Source organism: Calidris pugnax, unplaced genomic scaffold (genome assembly GCF_001431845.1).
Source record: "Calidris pugnax isolate Ruff unplaced genomic scaffold, ASM143184v1 scaffold486, whole genome shotgun sequence".
Classification (NCBI taxonomy): domain Eukaryota; kingdom Metazoa; phylum Chordata; class Aves; order Charadriiformes; family Scolopacidae; genus Calidris; species Calidris pugnax.
This window is the reverse complement of record NW_015091332.1, coordinates 100,265-106,891: the sequence shown is the minus strand read 5'-3', so window position 1 is coordinate 106,891 and position 6,627 is coordinate 100,265.

The following is a 6,627-nucleotide window of genomic DNA, read 5'->3' as shown; positions in this document are numbered from 1 at the left end:
AGGTACCACCGGAGGTGGGGGATGACCCGGGGGATGCTCTGCCAGGGTGAGGAACACCCAGATCATCCCCAAACCCCCCCCATCCCATGGGGCAGAGGCTGTATGTCCACCCCATTCGGGCAGGACCATTCCCATCCCACCCATCCCCAAATCCTAATTCCAGCCCCACACTCAGCCAGACACCATTCAGAGGGAACATCTCAGCAGCATCCTCATCTTTCCTTCCTAGGTACCACTGGAGGTGGGGGGTCACCCAGGGGATGCTCTGCCAGGGTGAGGAACACCCAGATCATCCCCAAACCCCCCCCATCCCATGGGGCAGAGGCTGTATGTCCACCCCATTCGGGCAGGACCATTCCTATCCCACCCATCCCCAAATCCTAATTCCAGCCCCATACTCAGCCAGACACCATTCAGAGGGAACATCTCAGCAGCACCTTCCCTTCCCGGGTACCACTGGAGGGGGGTCACCCAGGGGATGCTCTGCCAGGGTGAGGAACACCCAGATATCCCCAAAACCCCCATCCCGTGGGGCAGAGGCTGTATGTCCCCCCCCCTCCACCCCATTCAGGCAGGACCATTCCCATCCCCAAATCCTAATTCCAAGCCGGGGCAGCCCCAGACTCAGCCAGACACCATTCAGAGGGAACATCTCAGCAGCATCCCCATCTTCCCTTCCCGGGTACCACTGGGGTGGGGGAGTCACCCAGGGGATGCTCTGCCAGGGTGAGGAACACCTGGATCATGCCCAAAACCTCCCATCCTGTGGGGCAGAGGCTGTATGTCCCCCACCTCCACCCCATTCAGGCAGGACCATTCCCATCCCACCCATCCCCAAATCCTAATTCCAAGCCGGGGCAGCCCCAGACTCAGCCAGACACCATTCAGAGGGAACATCTCAGCAGCATCCCCATCTTCCCTTCCCAGGTACCACTGGAGAGGGGTCACCCAGGGGATGCTCTGCCAGGGCTAGGAAGGGGACAACCACCCAGAGGTGACAGATTTCTCAGGGTACCTGGCTGTGGCATCTCCTCCTGCCTAGAAATAAATGAGGAGAGCCCGATCCTGGCCATGGGTTCCACTAAAACCTGATGGTCTTCAGCTTGTGGGGAGGGGAACAGGACAATCTGTGGTGCACATACGTGTGTATGTATATAAAAGGAAAAAATAAACAATTAATCACATGACACAACGTATGACATACAGCATATATGACACAGAGCGCCCTCCGAGGATAATTAAGGCTTAATATCAAATCAGAACAGCAATAACCCCCGCCTTCGGGATTTCTTCCTCCTTAGGTGATGACAGGGGATTTTTGGGAAGGTAAAGGCTGGGTTCTATAGGAGTGGGAAGGCTTTACATTGAAACGGCCCCTCCAGGTGAGGAAAAGGCAGCTTGGGTTTCATTCCCACCTGGAGCTGACTGCTGCCTCCCGTTCCCACCTCCTGGGCCAAGACAGACTCCAGAGGCTTTTAGCTTTAATGACAGTCAAGAGACATGAGGAGAAGTCACTTTATTGGGTGATTTACAACACCCTGACCCTCAAATTCCTTTACTCCTTACGTGACTGACGTGGTGGCGTTTGTGTCCCTGTGAGAGCTGGGACACCACCCTTTGAAGGGAAGTTACACTCCAGATTTTACATTTTCTCTTTAACTTTGGCAGCTGCAGCTTGTGGTGGCCCCATAACAACACCAGGACCCTCCAGCCAGGCTGTGTCCCTCCTCCCTGAGGTCCCTCTGTCTTTTCAACCTCCCCCCACCCCAAAACCTCAGCGCTTCAGTGCTTCAGCTTTTTCTTAATAACTCATTAATAGCTGTCACGGAGAGACAGTCACCTTCTTACAGCTAAGGAGTTCACCTGGAGAAGCCAATGTTGCTGGTGAGGAGACACAACACACGTTCACCGCCCTCTCTATAGGGACAAAAAAAGACAGAATCCTAGAATCATCTAGGTTGGAAGGGACCTTCAAGATCATCGAGTCCAACCATCAACCTAACTCTGATGAAAACCATCCCCAAACCATGTCCCCCAGCACCGTGTCAACCTGGCTTTTGAACACCTCCAGGGATGGTGCCTCAACCCCTTCCCTGGGCAGCCCTTTCCAAAGTTTGATGACCCTTTCCGTGGAAAAATTCTTCCTAATGTTACAGCAGAGATTAATTAGCGTTGAGGTCCCATCAGTGGCCGCTCTGTTGCCTTTTTGCTGGTGGAGAAGGAAGGGGGCAGATGTCCCCAAGGGGAGAGTCACCCCACAGCTCCCTGCTCCTGGGCCCATTCCAGATGCCATCGTCACGGGTGGGATGTCACTGTGCCTCGAACCCCTTCCCTGGGCAGCCCTTTCCAAAGTTTGATGACCCTTTCCGTGGAAAAATTCTTCCTAATGTTACAGCAGAGATTAATTAGCGTTGAGGTCCCATCAGTGGCCGCTCTGTTGCCTTTTTGCTGGTGGAGAAGGAAGGGGGCAGATGTCCCCAAGGGGAGAGTCACCCCACAGCTCCCTGCTCCTGGGCCCATTCCAGATGCCATCGTCACGGGTGGGATGTCACTGTGCCTCGTCCCCCTGCCCTGGCTGGGTGGCAGCCATGGGCACGGCAGGGTGTCCCCCTGTCCCCATCCCGTTGGAGCATCTCCACGGGCAGGTGGGAAGAGCCCCGGCGCTGCCGCTCCTGCGCGCCCAGGGTCTGGGCTGCCGGCGGATGTCCCTGTCTTTGCGGTGCCTGTCCCCATCACCAGAAGTGACAATCAGCTGCCAAGTGCAAGCGTGACTTCTCCCGGCGGAGAGGCTGCCTGCTTTATTTAGAAATGCCTTCTCATGTCCTCCCCCGGCGCGTCTCCAGCGCGCACACACACACACACACACGCACACACGCGCGCCTCTTTCCAGGATTAACTCACCTACTCGGGGTCTTCAAAGGTCTAAACCTTTGTGTTCCCCCAGGTTTCGGGCTGACAGGGACAAGACCCCTGCCCTTGGGTGGTCTTATTGCTCTTGTGGGGTCACCAACCCTTCCCCTCCCCTCTACAATCTACGGGATAACCCCAAGAACCAGCCACTCCAGGAAATCCTGGCCGTTTTCTGGTCCCCTCCAGAGATTTATGGAGCCTCCTATGGTTGAAGCGAGAGGTTCCAGGTCTGGCTTTGGAGCTGGTTTCTCCCATCACCTGGATGGAAAGAGCTGAAATGATCCCTCTCGCCGTGGCAGAGGGAGCCCAACTCCCTGCATCCTATTTAAATCAGGTGTCAACGCCGAGAGAGAGGATCGTCTTAACTTCCACCGCCTTGTCTGAGGCTGCCTGCTACCAGGGGACGTTTCATCTCCCTCCCGCCTAATCCACGGAGATGTGTGATATAGCATAAGCTAATATAATAGGTCATGCAAGGATTTACATCTCATTACTGCAGGTTAGAGTCCTGGGAGGGAGGATGAGTCATTCTTACTTGAATATATTTCGGGGATAAGGAACAGTTCAGCCGCCCGAAGAGAAGCGAACGGGAAATCAACCACCTTGAAGCATTGTCGGCAGAGCTGGGCAGAGAAGAACCTCCTGAGGTTCAACAAGGGCAAGTGTGGGGTCCTGCGTCTGGGGAGGAAGAACCCCAAGCACCACTAGAGGTTAGGGGTGGACCTGCTGGAAAACGTGTCTGAGGAAAAAGATCTGGGAGTCCTGGTGGACAGTAAACTCTCCAGGAGCCAGCAACGGGCCCTTGTGGCCAAGAGGCCAATGGGATCCTGGGCTGAGGAGGGAAGAGTGTGGCCAGGAGGTGGAGGGAGGTCCTTCTCCCCCTCTGCTCTGCACTGGGGAGGCCACAACTGGAATCCTGCCTCCAGTTCTGGGCTCCCCAGTTCAAGAGGGACAGGGAACTGCTGGAGAGAGTCCAGCGTAGGGCACCAGAGATGATGGAGGGGTTGGAGCATCTCCCTGATGAGAAAAGGCTGAGGGAGCTGGGGCTCTTGGGCCTGGAGAAGAGAAGGCTGAGGGGAGACCTTGTTCATGCTGACAAGGATCTAAAGGGTGGGTTGAAGGAGGATGGAGCAAGACTCTTCCCAGTGGTTCCCAGTGACAGGACGAGGGGCAACGGGCACAAGCTGGACCATGGGAAGTTCCACTCCAATGTGAGGAAGAACTTGTTTGGGGTGAGGGTGGCAGAGCCCTGGCAGAGGCTGCCCAGGGAGGGTGTGGAGTCCCCTTCTCTGGAGATCTTCAAGCCCCACCTGGATGCTCCTGAGTGATGTGCTCTGGGCAGCCCTGCTTTGGCAGGGGAGTTGGGCTGGATGATCTCTAGAAGGTCCCTTGTCCCTTCCAACTCTGACAATTCTATGATTCCATGATTGCCCACCTCCAGGTGGGACACATCATGGAAAGGACGTTGGCCAAAGAGCCAAAGCAGGGGGGAGAGGTCCTTTCCTGTTGCCTTTTGCTCCATCCCTCCAAAACCAGCTGCCCAACCAGCCTGGGCTCCAAGAGGCTGCCGAGAACAGGCTGGTGGTCCTCCATCCCACGGGCCACGTCCTGGTGAGCGAGCATCCCTGCCATGTATGCCCAAGCCCCAGCCCCTGCCTGTAATGCCGTGCTAATTTTCACCTACGCCGGCTTTGGCCGAGCATTTCTGCTCATCAGGAGCTGTTTTCTCTTAGTTTCTCAGACAAGGAGGCTACGTGGGAGCTGACCCATCTAATCCAGCTGGAAAAAATCGGTCCTGACTTCAAGTCTCTTACTGTTAGCGAGTGTTTAGATGGAAATTTGGACTGAGCAAAGCTCCCAGGACCAGCTGCATCAAAAGCCTGCTCTGAACCCACCCAAGGCTCAAACCTGCCGGGTGTCCAAGGGGAAGGTGGCTCTGGGAGACACAAGAAGGGACGCTTCTCCTCCTCTCTGCCCCTCTTTTTAGCTCGTCCTTCTCTGACCGACAGCCAGAACTTGGTGAGGGGAGGTCTGCAGAGCTCCTGGGGCTCTCAGCTTATTTCTAAGCAGGCTGTGAAAGTTCACCATGGGTTAAAATTCATTTTCCATGGGCTGTCCACAAGAAAATGCTCGTGGGGCCCAGCAGATCTGTGTGAAAAGTGAAAATCATTGCTTCAAACAGTTGGTAGGACTCATGCAAGAAGGGACGCTTCTCCTCCTCTCTGCCCCTCTTTTTAGCTCGTCCTTCTCTGACCGACAGCCAGAACTTGGTGAGGGGAGGTCTGCAGAGCTCCTGGGGCTCTCAGCTTATTTCTAAGCAGGCTGTGAAAGTTCACCATGGGTTAAAATTCATTTTCCATGGGCTGTCCACAAGAAAATGCTCGTGGGGCCCAGCAGATCTGTGTGAAAAGTGAAAATCATTGCTTCAAACAGTTGGTAGCACTCATGAGCTGCCAGCTCAGTGTTGGCAGCAGCCACAGGGGCACCTGGGTGAGGTCCCATCTGGAGCACTGGGACCAGTTCTGGGCTCCCCAGTTCCAGAAGGACAGGGAACTGCTGGAGAGGGGACAGCAGAGGCTACAAAGATGATGAGGGGCCTGGAGGTCCTCTTATGAGGAAAGGCTGAGGGACTTGGGGCTTTTTAATCTGGAGAAGAGAAGGCTGAGGGGGGATCTGATCAATGCCTATAAATACTTCAAGGGTGGGTGTCAGGAGGATGGGGCCAGGCTTTTCTCAGTGGTGCCCAGGGACAGGACAAGAGGAAATGGGCAGGAACTTCAACATCAGAAGTTCCATCTCAACATGAGGAGGAACTTCTTCACTTTGAGGATGGCAGAGCCCTGGAAGAGGCTGCCCAGAGAGGTGGTGGAGTCTCCTTCTCTGGAGACATTCAAACCCCACCTGGACATGTTCCTGTGGGACCTGCTCTGGGTGGCCCTGCTCTGGCAGGGGGTTGGACTAGATGATCTCCAGAGGTCCCTTCCAACCCCATGGCATTCTGTGATTCTGTGGGAGATGCTGTGGGTGACGCTGAGCTGTGGCAAACGGCGCTTGGGCCAGGTGTCCCTCAACCTGGCATCACACCTTCAGGAGAATCCAGAGGAACCGCTGGCATCATCCAGGGGGATCTGCTCCGCAGGGATTCAGCCTCAGCCCCAGAGAGCCTCCCTGGGGACAAATCCCCTTTGTCACTTCCAAAACCAGGCTCACAGCAGTGGTCACTGCCTAACTGCTGACCAGATTATTACCCGAGAAAAATACCTGATTTTTAAAAAAATGTTCCTTTTAAGGCAAATTTTTTCCTTGGTGCTACCTTGGGCAAGGCTTGGGGGGGGGGACGGGGAGGGGGAAAGGGAGAAGAGGGGCTGATTCTCCCTCCCTCCTTCCCTCTTCCACTTGACTCCATCGCTTCACAGCTGGTCCAGGGCTTTAATCTGCGGAGATCGCCTTTGAATTTCGGAAAGGAAATGATTTCCCAGGAGCTGGGATTGGGGGTTTGGGTCCGGGCTCCTTTTTCTCCACCCCCCATAAAAGAAAATTAAAAGAAAAAAAATAAAAAAATAAAAAAAAAATTAAAAAAGGGCAGAAATGCTTGTTAAAGGCCATCTGGAAGGGAGGTGTGTTTCTGCTGCCGTTAATTGCTCGCTCCCCAGGGCCCCCCGGAGCAGGAGTGGGAAGAGTGGGGGGAGGATGGGAGGGCTGGGGGGGGTCCAAGAG